Genomic DNA, 22,179 nt, shown 5'->3' with positions numbered 1-22,179 from the left:
AAATGAACAAAACAGCAAGAGGCTAACCTCCTCCCTGGGTGTCAATGGGTGTGAGTAGCCAGGTCTCCACAAGCCAGCTTCTTTTGCTCTACTAGACTAGTGTTACTTATGCAGACTAGTGACAGCTATTTATTTTATTTTGTTCTAAAAGCCAGTCCTGTTCACTCTAACACCAGGTGTGTGGTATTTCACCTTGACACAGGCAAAGCATGTGAATTCCTTTAAAATTAGCAATGGCTACAATTTATTAAACATCATTTCTACACCAAGGAAGTATTACATAGCAAAAATCTCAGTATGAACAGAGTTTGAATAACCTCCCCAAAGCCAAGGAAGGGGCCTGCTGCCATGGACACAAACTGGGAGGGTGAAAGTACGGGTGTCCAGTGATGAGGGTCCCATAGGTCTTCCAAGAAGATCCTTCGTCATTCTCACGTGGATTTTTATTCCTCTCCAGAACTTTTCTGGAGACTTGGGATTTGGGCATGTCTGCCCAGTACTGCCAGACAGCAGTGCCAGTTTACGTCTACTCTATCTGCCAGATTGGGTGAAGAAACATTCCATTTCTCAAAAGTAGTTTTCCCAGAGAAGATCTAAATTTTAGACTAAAGTCTGTTCATGTAATTGCCCAACCCTAATATTCAATATTCTTAACAATAATTTCTTGGACAGCTCATCCCTCTCTCCTTCCCTAAACATTTCTTCTATATTAGGCAGAAAACAAAACAATTGTCCCTTGGTATTATGGTGGTAAATCCTTTATCTACCCAAAGGTGACAGGAAAATTTATCAAATAAAATAAAATGAAGTATTTCAACTTCATTTGATTTCTACTTATTTTTCTCCTACCCAATCCCTACTGGTTAGGGTGAGAAATGACACCAAAATGGGCACCAGGGTGGCTCAGTTGGTTAAGCATCTGACTCTTGATTTCAGCTCAGGTCATGATCTGATGGGCATGGGATCAAGCCTGGCCAGGCTCACACTGGTCATGGAGCCTGCTTGGGATTCTTTCTCTTCCTCTCTCTCTGCCCTTCCCCCATTCTCTCTCTCTCTCTCTCTCTCTCTCTCTCTCTCTCTCTGTCTCTCCCTATTTCAAAATAAATAAATAAACTTAAAAAAAAGGAAAAATGAAAAATGACATTGGTGGATTTGTTTATTCTGGAACGTTAGCAATCTAGGATTGACCATATAACAACTAAATTAGAATGTCTGAAGGGGAGAACCGGGCATTAGTATTTCTAAGCAATGTTTCAAGCAGAATACTGAAAATTTTCTGTTGCAAAACATTTTAAAATTTTGAATAAAATAAAACAAATAGTCATTAAAATATCTGGCTGAGCTCACAATAAACTAAGGCAAATCACATAAGAGGAGAATTACAAAGCCAGTAATCATATACAAATGCTCAAACTCATTAGTGATTGGAAAAATGCAAATTAAAACAATAATTACCTACAATTTCACACTCATTACATTGCCAAAAATGAAAAAAATAGCAATAATTGATGGTAAGGTGAGGGGCAAAGGGAACTCCCATTCACTGCTAGCAGATTTGTAAATTGTCCCAGTCCCTCTAGAGAGGAATTTCACACTCTCTAGTCAAGTGGAAGATGCACATATAACTCTGCAATTACACTTCCCCGAGAAGTAGCCTCATGTGCCCAGAGAGACGTGTACAAGAATGTTCATTATAACATTGTTTGTAATATTGACAAACTGAAAACAATCTGAATTTCCAGTCAGGAGAATAAATCAAGAAGTTGTATTATTCACACAGCACATCGATTTATAGTCATTAAAATGAAGGAACAAGAGCCTCTTGTAATAACATGGATAATTTATTTTAAAAATACTTCTAAAAGTTCTACATGATCATAAAGTATAATATCTCTAATATAATTTTAATTCATGCAAAATAAATTACATGCTCTTTGGAAATAACTCCATAGAAGATAAAACGTAACAATTTGCATGAGAATTTAAATGCCAAATGCAGAGTAAAGGTTACCTATAAGTAGGGACACTGAAGATGATCTGGAAGGAATAAACTGGAGGCTTCAATTCTACTTTATTTCTTAAAATGCACACGTGCACATTACATTATTAGATACACAGCAGCACTTACTGCCCAGTTTTCCTTTCCAGGTTTCAGTTACCTGAAGTCAACCACCTACATAAGCAGCTGGTCCTCGCAGACTCCTGATCAGAAGGTCAGTAGTAGCCTAACGCAGTGTCACAATGCCTATGTCATTCACCTCACTTCACCTCATCACATAGGCCTCTCACATAATCACAAGAAGGGTGGATACAGCAGTGAGATTATTTAATAGAAAGAGGACATCTTTCAAATAACTTTTATTAGAGTATGTTGTAATTGTCCTGTTTTATTTATAAATTAGTACTGCCTAATTTATAAATTAAACTTTTTCATACGTATGTATGTAAAGGTGGAAAAAACCAATATATACAGGGTTCAATACTATCCATGGTTTCAGGCATCCACTGGGGGTCCTGGAATGTATCTCCTTCAGATAAAGGGGGGCTACTGTATTTTCCTCATGCCAGAAATAGTTTACAAAGCAGTGGATTGCTTATTGTACACTTTACTGAAAATTTCATGCTTCAATTTTGTACTTTTATTTTGCAACTTGGAATCTCTTACCCTAAGTCAATAGCCTAAGACAGTAATTTTCTAAACCCCCTTTAACATTATATTCACCCTGTAGTTTTATAACTGCTTAAAATAAAGTTTAAATGCACACATTTTAGATCAGGATTGCTGACAGTTAAATCCTTTAACCTATACCTTTTTTCTCAAAATGAGTAAGTGAAGATTATTGTTTTTTTACTGTTGCTATTTGTATTGCTCCATACTGCATCTAAAAGCGTGCAGATAGTGTTTCTCTTACCGCTTCTAAAGCCAGAGATACCTGCCTGAGAATTAAAGAATCTCTCAGTTCTACTCACTCATACACACAATGAATTAGCTGGGCAGTTGCTAACTGATGCTCCAGGCCCACAGGGATCCCGGTATCTCTGTGTTTTCAGTCACCACCCCAGGCGATACCCCCTTAAGTGTTGTAATCCTGGGTTTCAATTCCAGTTTACCTTATCGGTTGGACATCCCTCCTAATTATTCTCTGTTATGTTTGTATAGATTTATCATCCCTATAATTTTAGCAAAATTTGATAAAATTAAGCATAAGACTATAAATGGGTTCTCTTTATACACTAACCTCTTCGAAGTGTAGGTACCACCTAGCATATATTCCACTGGGGAAAAGAAAATCCTCCTTCAATTTCCAACTCCCACCACATTGAGTAATGTGCCAAGGATCATCTGGGGAAAAAATTCTGGTAATCTAACATAAACTTGCTTCCCTTTGACATTCTAATGCCACCATAAAAATCATCTAAACTGTTAGGTAGGCCAATATCATAATCTGCCATTAACATGGGGAGCTCCAATGATAATGGTGTAGAGAAATAGTACTAAGTGTCACGGTAAAAAGCATTCTGTGCCCTTTAATATTGCTGCATAGAAAAGGCTACAAAGAACAAGAGACATGAATGCAATCCCAACTGAGTAGTCATATTTTCCTATCATTCAGACTTCTGCAACCTGCTACTAATGATGACACTATGTCATGGAGTAATAAGGATTTCATCTGGTCCTTATTGAAACCATCTTTGTTATGTTCCTAAGGTTTCTAACCTGTTAAAGTCCAAATTGCTCTATAAAGTCTTCTAACATCTGGGGCGCCTGGGTGGCTCGGTTGGTTAAGCGTCCGACTTCGGCTCAGGTCATGATCTCACGGTCCGTGAGTTCGAGCCCCGCATCAGGCTCAGTGCTGACAGCTCAGAGCCTGGAGCCTGTTTCAGATTCTGTGTCTCCCTCTCTCTCTGCTCCTCCCCTGTTCATGCTCTGTCTCAAAAATAAATAAACGTTAAAAAAAAAATTTAAAGTCTCCTAACATCCTACCTGACCACCAAATGAAGGTGAGAATTCCAGCATATTCACGGATCTTCGCTAACAGAAATGGTAAAACAAATTTCACTTTTCATTTTACAGGTTAAATTTCCTAGCTGTATTATTTTCCTAGAGGGCCTGTATCTTAAGCTTACTTTAATTTTAAGATACTAATTTTTTTTTATTAATTTTCTTTATTTTTGAGAGGCAGAGAGAGACAGAGCGTGAGTGGGGGAGGGGCAGAGAGAGAAGGAGACACAGAATCCCAAACAGGCTCCAGGCTCTGAGCTGTCAAGCACAGAGCCCGATACAGGGCTCAAATTCACAAACTGTGAGATCATGACCTGAGCCGAAGTCAGATGCTAACCGACTGAGCCACCCAGGTGCCCCACAAGATACTAATTTTACATACAATTATTCTCTGGGATTTTTCAAAAATAAAACCAAACTTGAAACTGACATATATGACCATAATTGGTCAGAATTCTTCTTACAAATCATCAACAGCAACAACAAAAACAAAAAACACCACTCTAGCAGAAAGAAGTTGAAATTGGAAATATTTCACAGACTTTTTCATTCTAAGAAAACAAATTCTAGACTGAGATTCTAGAAGTGATTTTCCACTTCACACAATAGAAGTGGCTAATTAAAAGAGCTATTAGCTCTGCTATGATCAGAAGTACAAATCAGGAAGCTATCCCATTCTGACAATATCAGACCTTTGTTAAAATTGGCTCTAGCACAAGATATACACAGTCTTCTATCTCTTTTGCCATGAAACTAATCAAAATCTCCTTTGGATGCATATAAATGGTGGAAACTAAATTTCATATATGAGCCTTAGCATAGGAAAATGATTTTTTTTGAGTATAGAGAAGTGGGATTCTATATTGGAAAGGCAAGTAAAATGTGAACAAGTAAAATGTAGAATGACCAAGATATGGAGGCAATTACAGTCTTCCCAGATTATACAGTCATCAAAATAGATGTTCACCACAATTCCCACCCTTGACTAACAATATCAAAACAACAATAACAGGACCCCTGAACATAATATATTACAACTGCATACATACAAGTAAAATATATCCATCCCTCCCCAAAGGCAAGATTCCCAGTTTCATCAATTATTGAATATAGCTACAAGTTTAAAAATTTTAATTAATGGCCTTTCCTCTCTAATGTATTCACAGATATACCTTAATAATCTGTAAACTGTATATTTACTAACACCCCAACCCAAAACTAGACAAAGACCCCACTAAAAAAGAAGAACTACAAACAAATTTCCCTGATAAACATGGATGCAAAAGTTCTCAACAAGATACTAGCAAACCAAATCCAACAATACATTAAAATAATTGCTCACAATGATCAAGTGGGATTTATTCCTGAGCCGCGGCTGGTTCAATATCCACAAATCAATCAGCATGATACATCATATTAATAAAAGAAAGGGTAAAAACCACATGATCCTCTCAATAGATACAGAAAAAGCATCTGACAAAATACAGCATCCTTTCTTAATAAAAACCTTCAAAAAAGTAGGGACAGAAGGAACATACCTCAACATCATAAAGGCCATTACAAAAGACCCACAGCTAATATCATCCTCAGTGGGGAAAAACTGAGAGCACTCCCCCTAAGGTAAGGCACACAACAGTGATGTCCACACTCACCACTGTTGCTCAACATAGTGTTGGAAATCCTACCCTCAGCAATCAGACAACAAAACAAAATAAAAAGGCATTCAAATTGGCAAGGAAGAAGCAAACTTTCTCTCTTCACAGACAACATGATAGTCTACGTAGAAATCCTGAAAGACTGTACCAAAAATCTGCTAGAACTGATGCATGAATTCAGCAAAGTCACAGGATATAAAATCAACGTCCAGAAATCTGTGACATTTCTATATGCCAAAAATGAAGCAGCAGAAAGAAAAATCAAGGAATTGATCCCATTTACAATCGCACTGAAAACCACAAAATACTTACTAATAAACTAAACCAAAGAGGTAAGATACATATACACACAATGGAATATTATTTGTTGATCAAAAAGAATGAAATCTTGTCATTTGGAATAACGTGGATGGAACTAATAAGTATTTTGCTAAGCAAAATAAGTCAGTCAGAGAAAGAAAAATATATAATTTCACTCAGATATGGAATTAAAAGAACAAAACAGATAAACATAGGGGAAGGGAAGGAAAAATAAGATAAAAAGAAAGAGTGAGGCAAACATAAGAGACTCTTAAATACAGACAACAATCTGAGGATTGCTGGTGGAGTGTTGGGTGGGGGAGATGGCCTAAGTGGGTGATGGGCATTAAGGAGGGCACTTGTTGGGATGAGCACTGGGCATTATATGTAAGTGATGAATCATTAAACTCTATTCCTAATGCCATTATTATACTACAGGTTAACTAACTTGTATTTAAAAAAAAATGAAAATATTTTTTAAATACCCCAACCAGTATATACTGTATAAATAAAAGTGGAACAGTATGTTGGGAAAAATAAGCTTATATAAGTAATTCATGGGGTGTTTTTATGACTTTCATTCATTCAACTATTCACAAGGCCAAAGTTACTATTTACAGTAACTGTTCTTGATTTCTGGTTTATACACCCTTTGCTTTCAGTTAGCACCTCAATTAGCAGGGCTATTTAATTGATTTGATGTCTAAACTTTCCTAAATATTACAAACCTCTCTTAACGCTATTATATTGTAAAGCTATATTGTAAAGCTGTTACTGTATATTAACCTTACCCACAGACCATAGTTCGTGGAGGTGCCTTATATCTTTCATACTTGTATCTTGTAACAGCAAAAGTATTACTATTTGTTAAGCAGGAGCAATAATTCCAGACAACATAATAAAAATCTCTTTTCCTGTCTTTCCTCAATGACACGGAAAGCCCCAAATAGCCATTTTAATGGTTAATTTTATGTATCAATTTGACAGGCCTAAGGATTCCCAGATGTCTGGTCGAGCATTGCTTCTGGGTGTGCCTATGAAGAGTGTTTCTGGAAGAGATTAGCAGTTGAATGAGTATACTAAGTAGAGAAAAAACAGATCTGCCCTCACCAATGTGTATGGGCACTATCCAGTCCTTTAAGGGCTTAGATAGAACAAAAGGTGAAGTAAGGGCAAATTCTCTCTTTTCTTGCCTTCTATTTTTTCTCGGTCTTGGACATCGAAGCTCCTGGTTCTTGGCCTTTGGCCTCACATTGGGATTTACATCAACTCCCCTGGTTCTCAAGCCTTTGGATTTGAACTGAATTATAATACTGGCTTTCCTAATTCTCCAGCTGGCAGACTGTAGCACTTCTTGACCTCCATAATTGCATGAGTCAATTCCTATAATAAATCTATCTGTTGTCTATCCTGTTGATTATGTTTACCTATTAAACTCTCACTAATCTAGCCATTTAGTAGTCACAGTTATAAATTCAAAGGAGACATGTTTAGAATCCTTTGATGGAGGGTTTTTTTTTTCCCTTCTATTACTTTAAGACCTCTAAAATAGTGGAAATCTGTTTGGTGCGTGTAAGGAAGTCAATATTTTGAAAGTTGGTCAGGAATTCTGATTGGAAGCTGTCACTTTAGCTTCTAATCCTTGGTCTCTTGTTAGGTCCATATTTCTAACTCTCAGAGAAATAGTACTACATATTGATCTTTTGGTCAGAGCCTACACCATATTCCAAACCCAAAGGTATTGTCCCCTTTACAGCATCTTAACTGAGTATTCTATAGAATATTCCACTATTCTTTAAGGCCAACTGTTTTTGAGTCATGAGAAATATGGTAAACTGATATTCTTATAAGGATAAGCTCGTTTTCTTTCTTTTCTTGCTTTAATAATAGTTTATTGATCAAAGATACATTCAGTGAGACATATAAATGAATGAAAATTAATTAAAGATATAATTGGTGGCAGAATGGTAGACAAAAAAGGAAACTCTACCTCCATAACAAATCCATATTCTAATATAGGCAAAGTCAGCTCCTTCCATGGTGGAAGATATTAAATATAAATCAGTCAGGTTGAACCCTCCAAGCTATGGCACAATTTGAAAAGCTCTGGATTACTGAAAACTAGCTCTTAGTGAGCATCAATTTATCATAAATGCCATCTGGCCTTGATGAAGGAAAAAAAACACATTAATGAGCCCATGTATTGCTTCCATTCTTGCTACACCCAATTTGTTCACTAGCCCATTTAGCAAGCAGTGTGGTATCTGGAGAAAATTCTCACTAATAACTAATGGGTAAATCATTTTGTCAAATCATTTTGAAGATCATTCACTTGGGAAAATGTATATATTCTCTATATGAGCCTTTAATGAAAAGTTTTCGAGCCACATACCATTTTTCCCAAACGTCCTTGTCATCAATAGTACTGTCTCAATTATTCCAAGTTCTCAGATATGTGGCCTAATCTATTAGCCACAATCCATTAGTGTAGAACATTAACTCTGGCAGGTATCCCCAACCAGGAAAAATAGATCATGAGGTATCCCCTCTTGGTCTCTTGATCTGTACCAATGACAGGAGAATTTTACTTTCCCAGTATCTTTCATAGTGGGGCTGTAATGCTGCATGAGTCCCATTCCCATAGCTACAGCCACAGCCACAGTGAGAGAAAGAGACAGAGAGAGTGAGAGTGAGAGAGAGAAAAAGAGAGAGAGAGAGAGAGATCATATAATAAGAAAACTGTTTATAAACTAGTCAGTGAATGGGGAACTTCTTATGAAATAGGGTGAAAAACAAATGGAAAGTGACAAGAGCAGATCCACTGAGAAATGAGTCATAAATTACATTACTCACTTGTGGTTTCAGTGGTTGCCTGAGCCTAATGCTGTATGTAGAACTTCCGGCACACCCATTCAATAATTTAATAATAAATCAGACATGAAACAATTAATACAGGGTAGCTCAGATTCCATAATTATTTTTTTCTCTAGGGAATCACAACCCTAACATTTATGAGACCCACATAAAAGAAAAAATAGAAGCTCATATTGAAACTAAATTTCATTTTGTTGTCTGATTGCTGAGGGTAGGCCTTCCAACACTATGCTGAGCAACAGTAATGAGTGTGGACATCCTGTTGTGTTCCTGACCTTAGGGGGAAACTCTCAGCTTTTCCCCATTGAACTCCTATAATAGTGTCTTTACATCTGTAATCAGTGGGTTGGAATTACACTACTAAAAATATTCCTTATAGAATTCAAAGTATTATCCTTAACCTTCTTTCTGTTGAAAAGGTGAATTATTTCCAGTAAGTGTGGCAGACTTCTATGATACACGCAAAGAGTACAGGTTTGTGATATTTCATTAGCTGAACATTGATATTAATAGCTAACTTTTGTTGCCAGCTTCCTTTTTTTTTTTATCTAGTTCACCCCATTTACATTTTTACAATGAGATATACACATGGTAGGATCAAGGTAGAAAATTAAGCAGCATGACTCTGAAGAAAACACATTATAAGCATTAACTAGTTACTAATTAGACTCTAGCACAAGCCTTATCTGTAATGATTAATGCACTCTTAACAAAAGAAAAAATGAGTCATCCTGTATATGAAAGAGATTTGGTTAACACTGCAATTAATCTTTCCATTTATGGGAGAAAATTGTTTACTGCAAATTTTACTTACTTAACAAATGCAGATGAATTACCCTAGATGGCAGTCAAAATCATATCAAACTCTGGGCTGTGTTTTGGTAGTGATGAATCTGATACATTATTTTCTTGATATGTTAGCTTTTTTATGCTCAATTACCAGCACATCAGCAACATTAGCAGAAAAATCACATAAATATGCTTCTTCTTTTTAAAAAAAATTGTTTATTTAGTTATTTTTAATTTTTTTCAATATTTATTTTTGAGAGAGAGAGAGAGAGAAACAGAGCATGAGTTGGGGAGGGGCCAAGGGAGAGGGAGACAGAATCTGAAGCAGGCTCCAGGCTCTGAGCTGTCAGCACAGAGCTGGACATGGGAATCGAACTCACAAGCCATGAGATCATGACCTGAGCCGAAGTCAGATACTTAATCAACTAAACCACCCCTGCGCCCCAAATGTTTATTTATATTTTGAAAGAGAGACGGAGTGTGAGCAGGGGAGGGGCAGAGAAGAAAGGCAGACACACAATCCGAAGTGGGCTCTAGGCTCCGAGCTGTCAGCACAGCTGACTGAGCCACCCAGGTGTCCTAATATTGCTTTTTCAAATCAGTTATATGCACTTTTAATAACACAGTTTAAAAATAAAAAAATAAAAAAAAAATAACACAGTTTAGTCATTCTTAACAACAGAGAACAACAACACAAAAAAATAGCATCTAAAATGACATAACTGTTCATAACTGTGAACCTTGAACTTATAACAAAGGAAGTAAACAATGGTGGTATTGAATATGAAAGCAATCATGTTCAATAAAGTTAGAGTGAAGTCGTCATTTTTTATAATACCAGTTCATTGACTTCAATTAACTTTCAATTCAGTGAGTTTTATATATTGCAATATAAATAATATTCTAGAGATATTAAGATCCGCTGAAACTATTTATGAAAAGGAAACTGTGAAGAATTGTAATGACTGAATGGTTTACAAGGGATTCTTTTAATTGGGTAATAGTACAAACTGTTATTAATTATAAATATTTCCTCAAATGATCTTCATCCTTCACACTACCATTCTCTGGATCATTATTCAGGTAGAAAGTTGTTTTTATTTTTTTATTTTTTTTTTAATATATGAAATTTATTGTCAAATTGGTTTCCATACAACACCCAGTGCTCATCCCAAAAGGTGCCCTCCTCAATACCCGTCACCCACCCTCCCCTCCCTCCCACCCCCCATCAACCCTCAGTGTGTTCTCAGTTTTTAAGAGTCTCTTATGCTTTGGCTCTCTCCCACTCTAACCTCTTTTTTTTTTTCCTTCCATTCCCCCATGGGTTTCTGTTAAGTTTCTCAGGATCCACATAAGAGTGAAACCATATGGTATCTGTCTTTCTCTGTATGGCTTATTTCACTTAGCATCCCACTCTCCAGTTCCATCCACGTTGCTACAAAGGGCCATATTTCGTTCTTTCTCATTGCCATGTAGTACTCCATTGTGTATATAAACCACAATTTCTTTATCCATTCATCAGTTGATGGACATTTAGGCTCTTTCCATAATTTGGCTATTGTTGAGAGTGCTGCTATAAACATTGGGGTACAAGTGCCCCTATGCATCAGTACTCCTGTATCCCTTGGGTAAATTCCTAGCAGTGCTATTGCTGGGTCCTAGGGTACGTCTATTTTTAATTTTCTGAGGAACCTCCACACTGTTTTCCAGAGTGGCTGCACCAGTTTGCTTTCCCACCAACAGTGCAAGAGGGTTCCCGTTTCTCCACATCCTCGCCAGCATCTATAGTCTCATGATTTGTTCATTTTGGCCACTCTGACTGGCATGACGTGATATCTGAGTGTGGTTTTGATTTGTATTTCCCTGATAAGGAGCGACGTTGAGCATCTTTTCATGTGCCTGTTGGCCATCCGGATGTCTTCTTTAGGGAAGTGTCTATTCATGTTTTCTGCCCATTTCTTCACTGGGCTATTTGTTTTTCGGGTGTGGAGTTTGGTGAGCTCTTTACAGATTTTGGATACTAGCCCTTTGTCCAATATGTCATTTGCAAATATCTTTCCCCATTCCGTTGGTTGCCTTTTAGTTTTGTTGGTTTTTTCCCTTGCTGTGCAGAAGCTTTTTATCTTCATAAGGTCCCAGGAATTCACTTTTGCTTTTAATTCCCTTGCCTTTGGGGATGTGTCGAGTAAGAGATTGCTATGGTTGAGGTCAGAGAGGTCTTTTCCTGCTTTCTCCTCTAGGGTTTTGATGGTTTCCTGTCTCACATTCAGGTCCTTTATCCATTTTGAGTTTATTTTTGTGAATGGTGTGAGAAAGTGGTCTAGTTTCAATCTTCTGCATGTTGCTGTCCAGTTCTCCCAGCACCATTTGTTAAAGAGACTGTCTTTTTTCCATTGGATGTTCTTTCCTGCTTTGTCAAAGATGAGTTGGCCATACGTTTGTGGGTCTAGTTCTGGGGTTTCTATTCTATTCCATTGGTCTATGTGTCTGTTTTTGTGCCAATACCATGCTGTCTTGATGATGACAGCTTTGTAGTAGAGGCTAACGTCTGGAATTGTGATGCCACCTGCTTTGGTCTTCTTCTTCAAAATTACCTTGGCTAAGCGGGGCCTTTTGTGGTTCCATATGAATTTTAGGATTGCTTGTTCTAGTTTCGAGAAGAATGCTGGTGCAATTTTGATTGGGATTGCATTGAATGTGTAGATAGCTTTGGGTAGTATTGACATTTTGACAATATTTATTCTTCCAATCCATGAGCAGGGAATGTCTTTCCATTTCTTTATATCTTCTTCAATTTCCTTCATAAGCTTTGTATAGTTTTCAGCATACAGATCTTTTACATCTTTGGTTAGATTTATTCCTAGGTATTTTATGCTTCTTGGTGCAATCGTGAATGGGATCAGTTTCTTTATTTGTCTTTCTGTTGTTTCATTGTTAGTGTATAAGAATGCAACTGATTTCTTTACATTGATTTTGTATCCTGCAACTTTGCTGAATTCATGTATCAGTTCTAGCAGACTTTTGGTGGAGTCTATTGGATTTTCCATGTATAATATGTCATCTGCAAAAAGTGAAAGCTTGACTTCATCTTTGATTTCCTTTTGTTGTCTGATTGCTGATGCTAGAACTTCCAACACTATGTTAAACAACAGCGGTGAGAGTGGGCATCCCTGTCGTGTTCCTGATCTCAGGGGAAAAGCTCTCAGTTTTTCCCCATTGAGGATGATGTTAGCTGTGGGCTTTTCATAAATGGCTTTTATGATGTTTAAGTATGTTCCTTCTATCCCGACTTTCTCCAGGGTTTTTATTAAGAAAGGGTGCTGGATTTTGTCAAAGGCCTTTTCTGCATCGATTGACAGGATCCTATGGTTCTTCTCTTTTTTTTTTTGTTAATGTGATGTATCACGTTGATCGATTTGCAAATGTTGAACCAGCCCTGCATCCCAGGAATGAATCCCACTTGATCATGGTGAATAATTCTTTTTATATGCTGTTGAATTCGATTTGCTAGTATCTTATTGAGAATTTTTGCATCCATATTCATCAGGGATATTGGCCTGTAGTTCTCGTTTTTTACTGGGTCTCTGTCTGGTTTAGGAATCAAAGTCATACTGGCTTCATAGAATGAGTCTGGAAGTTTTCCTTCCCTTTCTATTTCTTGGAATAGCTTGAGAAGGATAGGTATTATCTCTGCTTTAAACGTCTGGTAGAACTCCCCTGGGAAGCCATCTGGTCCTGGACTCTTATTTGTTGGGAGATTTTTGATAACCGATTCAATTTCTTCGCTGGTTATGGGTCTGTTCAAGCTTTCTATTTCTTCCTGATTGAGTTTTGGAAGAGTGTGGGTGTTTAGGAATTTGTCCATTTCTTCCAGGTTGTCCAATTCGTTGGCATATAATTTTTCATAGTATTCCCTGATAATTGTTTGTATCTCTGAGGGATTGGTTGTAATAATTCCATTTTCATTCATGATTTTATCTATTTGGGTCATCTCCCTTTTCTTTTTGAGAAGCCTGGCTAGAGGTTTGTTAATTTTGTTTATTTTTTCAAAAAACCAACTCTTGGTTTCATTGATCTGCTCTACAGTTTTTTTAGATTCTATATTGTTTATTTCTGCTCTGATCTTTATGATTTCTCTTCTTCTGCTGGGTTTAGGCTGCCTTTGCTGTTCTGCTTCTATTTCCTTTAGGTGTGCTGTTAGATTTTGTATTTGGGATTTTTCTTGTTTCTTGAGAAAGGCCTGGACTGCAATCTATTTTCCTCTCAGGACTGCCTTCGCTGCATCCCAAAGCGTTTGGATTGTTGTATTTTCATTTTTGTTTGTTTCCATATATTTTTTAATTTCTTCTCTAATTACCTGGTTGACCCACTCATTCGTTAGTAGGGTGTTCTTTAACCTCCATGCTTTTGGAGGTTTTCCAGACTTTTTCCTGTGGTTGATTTCAAGCTTCATAGCATTGTGGTCTGAAAGTATGCATGGTATAATTTCAATTCTTGTAAACTTATGAAGGGCTGTTTTGTGACCCAGTATATGATCTATCTTGGAGAATGTTCCATGTGCACTCGAGAAGAAAGTATATTCTGTTGCTTTGGGATGCAGAGTTCTAAATATATCTGTCAAGTCCGTCTGATCCAATGTATCATTCAGGGCCCTTGTTTGTTTACTGACCGTGTGTCTAGATGATCTATCCATTTCTGTAAGTGGAGTGTTAAAGTTCCCTGCAATTACATTCTTATCAATAAGGTTGCTTATGTTTATGAGTAATTGTTTTATATATTTGGGGGCTCTGGTATTTGGCACATAGACATTTATAATTGTTAGCTCTTCCTGATGGATAGACCCTGTAATTATTATATAATGCCCTTCTTCATCTCTTTTTACAGCCTTTAATTTAAAGTCTACTTTGTCTGATATAAGTATGGCTATTCCAGCTTTCTTTTGGCTTCCAGTAGCATGGTAAATAGTTCTCCATCCCCTCACTCTCAATCTAAAGGTGTCCTCAGATCTCAAATGAGTCTCTTGTAGACAGCAAATAGATGGGTCTTGTTTTTTTATCCATTCTGATACCCTATGTCTTTTGGTTGGCGCATTTAATCCATTTACATTCAGTGTTATTATAGAAAGATACGGGTTTAGAGTCATTGTGATGTCTGTGTGTTTTATGCTTGTAGCGATGTCTCTGGTACTTTGTCTCACAGGATCCCCCTTAGGATCTCTTGTACGGCTGGTTTAGTGGTGACAAATTAGTTCAGTTTTTGTTTGTTTGGGAAGACCTTTATCTCTCCTTCTATTCTAAATGACAGACTTGCTGGATAAAGGATTCTCGGCTGCATATTTTTTCTGTTCATCACATTGAAGATCTCGTGCCAATTCTTTCTGGCCTGCAAAGTTTCAAAAGAGAGATCAGTCACGAGTCTTATAGGTGTCCCTTTATATGTGAGGGCATGTTTATCCCTTGCTGCTTTCAGAATTTTCTCTTTATCCTTGTATTTTGCCAGTTTCACTATGATATGTCATGCAGAAGATCGATTCAAGTTACGTCTGAAGGGAGTTCTCTGTGCCTCTTGGATTTCAATGCCTTTTCCCTTCCCCAGTTCAGGGAAGTTCTCAGCTATTATTTCTTCAAGTATACCTTCAGCACCTTTCCCTCTCTCTTCCTCCTCTGGGATACCAATTATGCGTATATTATTTCTTTTTAGTGTATCACTTAGTTCTCTAATTTTCCCCTCATACTCCTGGATTTTTTTATCTCTCTTTCTCTCAGCTTCCTCTTTTTCCATAATTTTATCTTCTAGTTCACCTAGTCTCTCCTCTGGCTCTTCAATTCGAGCCATCGTCATTTCCATTTTATTTTGCATTTCGTTTAAAGCGTTTTTCAGCTCCTCGTGACTGTTCCTTAGTCCCTTGATCTCTGTAGCAAGAGATTCTCTGCTGTCCTCTGTACTGTTTTCAAGCCCAGCGATTAATTTTTTGACTATTATTCTAAATTCACTTTCTGTTATATTATTTAAATCCTTTTTGATCAGTTCATTAGCTGTTGTTATTTCCTGGAGATTCTTCTGAGGAGAATTCTTCCCTTTGGTCATTTTGGATAGTCCCTGGAGTGGTGAGGACCTGCAGGGCACTTCCCCTGTGCTGTGGTGTATAACTGGAGTTGGTGGGCGGGGCCGCAGTCAGACTGGTGTGTGCCTTCTCTTCCCCTCTCCTAGGGGCGGGATTCACTGTGGGGTGGCATGGCCCGTCTGGGCTACTTGCACACTGCCAGGCTTGTGGTGCTGGGGATCTGGCGTATCAGCTGGGGTGGGTAGGCAAGGTGCACGGGGGCAAGAGGCGCAGGCTTAGCTTGCTTCTCCTTTGGTGATCCACTTCAGGAGGGGCCCTGTGGCAGCGGGAGGGAGTCAGACCCGCTGCCTGAGGGGTGGCTCAGCAGAAGCACAGCGTTGGGTGTTTGTGCAGAGCAAGCAAGTTCCCTGGCAGGAACTGGTTCCCTTTGGGATTCTGGGTGGGGGATGGGTGAGGGAGATGGCGCTGGTGAGCACCTTTGTTCCCGAACAAACTGAGCTCTGTCGTCCCGGGGCTCAGCAACTCTCCCTCCCTTTGTCCTCCAGCCTTCCCGCTTTCCGAGCAGAGCTGTTAACTTATGACCTCTGAGATGCTAACTCGCGCTTGCTGTCGGAACACACTCCATCCGGCCCTTCCACTTTTGCAAGCCAGACTTAGGGGCTGTGCTTGGCCGGCAGGCTGCCCCTCTGCCCCGGCTCCTTCCCGCCAGTCTGTACAGTGCGCACCGCCTCACCGCCCTTCCTACCCTCTTCCGTGGGCCTCTCGTCTGCGCTTGGCTCCAGAGACTCCGTTCTGCTAGTCTTCTGGTGGTTTTCTGGGTTATTTAGGCAGGTGTAGGTGGAATCTAAGTGATCAGCAGGGCGCGCGGTGAGCCCAGCGTCCTCCTAAGCCGCCATCTTTCCTCCCTCCTAGAAAGTTGTTTTTAGCAGAGATGGTACCTCGCATTGAATCAGGAGTATTTTCAAAATGTGTTTAATATGTTACTTCAGTAGAAAGCAGTAATATAAATGAACAGTATCAAGAATAATTTCATATGAAGAGATAGTCTGTGACTTACTATGATCTTAGGGCTGTTGATAAAACTTAAGAACAATTATTTTTCCTTTAAAACATGGCAGAAACCTTTGTCCCTAAAATTATAAATCCTAATGCTGGTGAACACATTTTCTGTTAGTAAGAAAATATAAGGTGTAAATTTAGTTTATATCCTCTATTCTCCTCCAATTATTGTTACTGTATCTATATACATGAGATTCCCTTATGTAATTTTATCTAATATGAAGAGCCTGAGTTACCATGAAAAGAGAGTTGTGACAGATCCACCAGTTGAAGTTAGAATTACATGTTCCTCTTTGGTGTATCATTTGAGTGAATTTGTTGCTCCATTCATTAGTTCATCCATTCATTTGGTCCCTCCATAACTCATTCAGCATTTATTGGGTAATTACTTTATCCTATGTGCATTTACTCACAGTGTTCAGAATGGACAAAAAAGAATTTCACACAGAATTCACTTGCTATGTAAACATACGTTGATGGTTAATTTTATATATCAACCTTACTGGGCCATGGTGTTCTCAGATATTTGGTCAAATGTTTTTCTGAATATTTATGTGAGGGTGTTTTTGGAAGAGTTTAATATTTAAATAGGCAGACTGAGTAAAGGAGATTGCCCTCTTTATTGTGGGAGGCTTCATTTAATCAGTAGAAGGCCTGATTAGAAAAGGTTAACCCTCCTCCAAGTAAGAGAAAATTCTTCCTGCCTGATGGTATGGAATATCCACTTTTTTTCCGGTCTTTAGACTTCAACTGAAATATCACCTTTTCTGGGGGATGCCAGCCTTTAGACTGGAACTACACCATTGTTCTCTTGGGGTCCAACTTGCCATCTCACTCTGCAGATTTTGGGACTTGCTAGTCTCCATAATTGTGTAATCCCATTCCTTGTAATCAGTCAATCTCTCTTTCTCTCTCTCTCTCCTTCTCCCGACACACACATATATATATACACATATACATATGTCTGCGCACGCACACACACACACACACACACACACACACACACACACACATATCCTATTGGTTTTGTTTCTCTGAAGAATCCTGACACACACATACACTGTTTAGCATTTGGTTAAACAGATACTAACAGTTTAACAATTGTTCAACAAATCACGATGAAATGGTTGTACAGTCTCATGTCTTCAGCTTGTGGTATACAGACTTCAGTATTGAGTTTCAAATAGACAGAATGGCATATTCAAAGGGTTGAAAGTTGGAGAGAGTATGACTTTTGTAAACTGCAAGAAACCCAATTTAAATGGTGCATAGAAGACATATGAGGAAGTGGAGAAAGATGAAGCTCAAATGGTCCATGCTCATAGTAGTCAACCACTCTAACCATGAAACTTTTTTAAGGAATTGGTAGGAGTTGAGTTGGGGCACCTGGGTGGTTCGGAAGGTTGAGCGTGTGACTTCGGCTCAGGTCATGGTCTCGCAGTCAGTGGGTTACAGCCCTGCATTGGGCTCTGTGTTGACGGCTCAAAGCCTGGACCCTGTTTCGTATTCTGTTTCTTCCTCTCTCTCTGCCTCTTCTCCACTCATGCCCCGTCTGTCTGTCTGTCTCTCTCAAAAATAGATAAACATTAAAAAATAGTAATAAAAAATAAATTGGTAGGAGTTAATCTACCTTTTCATCTTTTTTTCAATGTTTGATGCATAGAGAAAAAGCTCAAAGAACCATGTTTCCATTTGCCATTCACACAGTGTTTGGAAGTGAGTAGTTCTTCTTTTTCTAAATTCTAAGTTCCATTTTATTCAAATATATATTTTCTGACAACACGACAATATGAACTCTTTTGTGGTAAATAACACTACCAAAAGAAATGTCTTCATAAACTACAATAAACGATTAGATAATTTCCTATTCAAGCTATATTCCAGGCAAGACAATTGTAAAAACAACTTAAAAAAAAGAAACACAAATAAACAGCAATACATTTGACCTGTCATTGGAATGAATTATATTGTAAATTTCAGCTCAGAGCCTGGAGCCTGCTTCAAATTGTGTCTCCTCTCCCTCTGCCCCTCCCCCACTCACGCTCTGTCTCTCAAAAATAAATAAACATTAAAAAAAAACTAAATAAACATTTAAAAATTAAAAAAAAATTATTTATGTGATTTTTCTGCTAATGTTACTGATGTGTTGGTGACTGGGCATAAGAAAGCCAGCATATCAAGAAAATAATGTTTCAAATTCATCAATACTGAAACACAGCCCAGAGTTTGATATGATTTTGACTGCCATCTAGGATAATTCATCTGCATTTGTTAAGTAAGTAAAATCTGCAGTAAACAATTTAAAGATGTAAAGACACTATTATAGGGGCACCTGGATGGTTCAGTCAGTTAAGCGGCAGCTGAGATCATGATCTCATGGTTTGTGAGTTCGAGCCAGCGTCCAGCTCTGTGCTGACAGCTCAAAACCTTGAGCCTGCTTCAGAGTCTGTGTCTGCCTCTCTCTCTGCCCCTCCCCTGCTCCCCTGCTCCTTGTCTCTCAAAAATAAGTAAACATAAAAAAAGACACTATTATCTGTGCCAATTAATATGAATCTCTCAGGAATTCAGCATTTTAGACTGGTAAAGGATCAATTCTGCACTATTTTCACCATAGAATTTCCTATATATTTATCATTTTAATGAGCCAACTTTCTGTTTTGTATTAGTTATATGTTTTGTGAGCAGAATCCATACTTCTTTCTGTGTTTTATTTCGAACCTAGCATACATTAATGAATAAAAGTAACAAGTGCAAATCACACATGCCATGAGTTCTTTGGGGGACTGAAACATGATAATCACCATAATTTAGGACTCTTAGTTGCTTCCCCATCCTGAGATGAGCATTATATTTATTATAAACTTAACTAATAAAAAATAGCAGAAGGTAAGAGTGCCATTTTACAGGCTTTCATTCTACTTTGAGACTAACAGGGCATTACATTTCAAAACTCATGGATCCATCATCAAGTTTCAGAGTAGCATTACCTATAATTCTGGAGAGTCATGAAATGTAAAATGTAATGTTTCTTATTCCCCAAGACTTCAAGTCTCATTCTATCTATTTTTGTACTTTCTGAGTAAAAATATCAGCAGTACAGTTGATTTCGTCCTTCCCTTACATGCATGAAAGACTCAGAAAAAAAAAAACAACCCAGAATATCATGAAATAATTATATCTTGTTTTAAATTTATGATAATTTTAATATCCATGTTTGTAATGCATTCTCTATTATAAAATACACGTTTATAGACATTATTTTAATTTGTTCTCACAACTCTCATTAAATGACAACAAGTATTGCTAATTCGATTTTAATAGAACATGAGGCTCACAGGGCAAAACTAATGAATTTGTCCTAAGTTGACTAGCTTGTAAGTATAAGAATCAAAATTTCAACCCAGTTCTTCAAGTTTTTAATCTAGTTCTCTTATAAAATATAGACTTCCATTTTACCTATTTTTTTTCAACTTTTAGTTTTGTATTTGTTTTAGGTGGTAGTCACAAAATAATTTTCTCAAATCATCACAGGCTTCAAGGTAGCACTCAACTGGTTAATCATTTGAAATTAAGCAATATCTAAACTTTGGCTCAGTAGTGAACTGGTATGTTATTCATTAGATTAAAAGCTCTTTTATGCATAATGCTCATAGAGTGAGCATATGTATGCTTACCACCCAGTTAAACATATGCAGAGAGCATACCTGTTGCTGCTGGGTATCCTGAATATTTACCAAAAACAAAACAGAAATGAATGAGCAAATGTCAGCCCTTATTATATTCAAATTCCTGGCAAAAGGGGTATATAAGAAGACAAAGTAAAAATACATACATACATACATACATACATGCATACGTACCTTATAACTATGTGGCTACATAGCTTTTATATAAAATTATATAAAATTCATTAAATAATATATCAAATAATAATATAATAAGGTTATATAAATTTATGTAAGTATAAATTAAATATATTTCATTAAATATATCAAATAATAATCTAATGAAATTATATAAATTTCATTAAATAATATTATCTTACATAACTAAAATAAAACTGAACAACTTTTTATTCATTTTTTTAAGTTTAACTTATTTATTTTGAGAGAGACAGAGACAGCATCTGTGCACATGTATGAGCAGGACAGGGGCAGAGAGAGGTAGAGAGAGAATCCAAGCAGGCTCTGTACCAGCAGCACAGAGCCCAACAAGGGGCTTGATCTCATGAACCGTGAGATCACGACCTGAGCCAAAATCAAGAGTCAGATGGATGCTTAACCAAGTGAGCCACTTAGGTGCTCCATAAATGAACAATATTTTAAAAATAATACATATAAGTGGGGATGCCTGGCTGGCTCAGTTGGTTAAATGTCCAACTCTTGATTTTGGCTCAGGTCATGATCTCACTGTTTGTGAGATCAAGCCCCTTCATGATATCAAGTCCCACGCTGCCAGTGTGGAGCCTGCTTGGGATTCTCTCTCTCTTCATCTCTCTCTGCCCCTCCCCTGCTTGCACTCAAAATTAATAAATAAACTTTAAATAAATAAAAATAATACATATGTGGATTATACATAAGTGGATTGTTACTTTATAATTTCTTAAAAGTCTTTTATTAAATGAGAGTTGTGACTAGATACAGTAGTGTGTATAACTGAGGTTATTTTAGGATTTGTCTAATAAGTGAATATCATATCATTATCTAAATTAATATCTCACCTATATTGGCATCTAAACATAGGGCTTATAGGAAATATCAGTACCCATACTTTGATATTTCTTTCCATTAATTTTGGCTTTGATAAAGCCTTCATTTCTGTGTAATATGAGATTTTCAAGGGCTTAGTGACTTTTAGGTGTTAGGAACATTGCGTACATCACAAAGACACTTCTGTCTGACTGTAAAATTTTTGGACTTGCACTGTGTCTTGCAGTGCCATATCATTTACTCACTCTCCAGGTTCTTACTGTCTGATCTGACCTGGGCAAATTTCTAATGTTGAAAAAGTAAAAATGGTACAGAAGTACCTCTCTTTTCTGAAATTTTTTTCTATGCATTCTTGTTCCACTCTAATCCCTAAAGAGGTTACAATTATGTATGCATGTATGTATGTATGTATGTATGTATGTATTTTTGAGAGATAGAGACAGAGTGTGAGCAAGGGAAGAACAGAGAGAGAGGGAAACACAGAATCCAAAGTAGGCTCCAAGCTCTGAGCTGTCAGCACAGAGCCCAATGCAAGGTCTGAACCCAGGAACCGTGAGATCATGACCTAAGCCAAAGTAGGATGCTTAACCAACTGAACCACCCAGGGACCCCACGAGGTTACAATTTAAATGGATTAATTACAAGGTGTTTTTCAAGTGCAAAGCTAAAATCATGAGACATTATAATAGGGAGAGTTAAGCAACAACTTTACTCTCTGCGCCAATA

Source organism: Neofelis nebulosa, chromosome 8 (assembly GCF_028018385.1).
Source record: "Neofelis nebulosa isolate mNeoNeb1 chromosome 8, mNeoNeb1.pri, whole genome shotgun sequence".
Taxonomy (NCBI): Eukaryota; Metazoa; Chordata; class Mammalia; order Carnivora; family Felidae; genus Neofelis; species Neofelis nebulosa.
Note: the sequence above shows the minus strand (reverse complement) of the source record.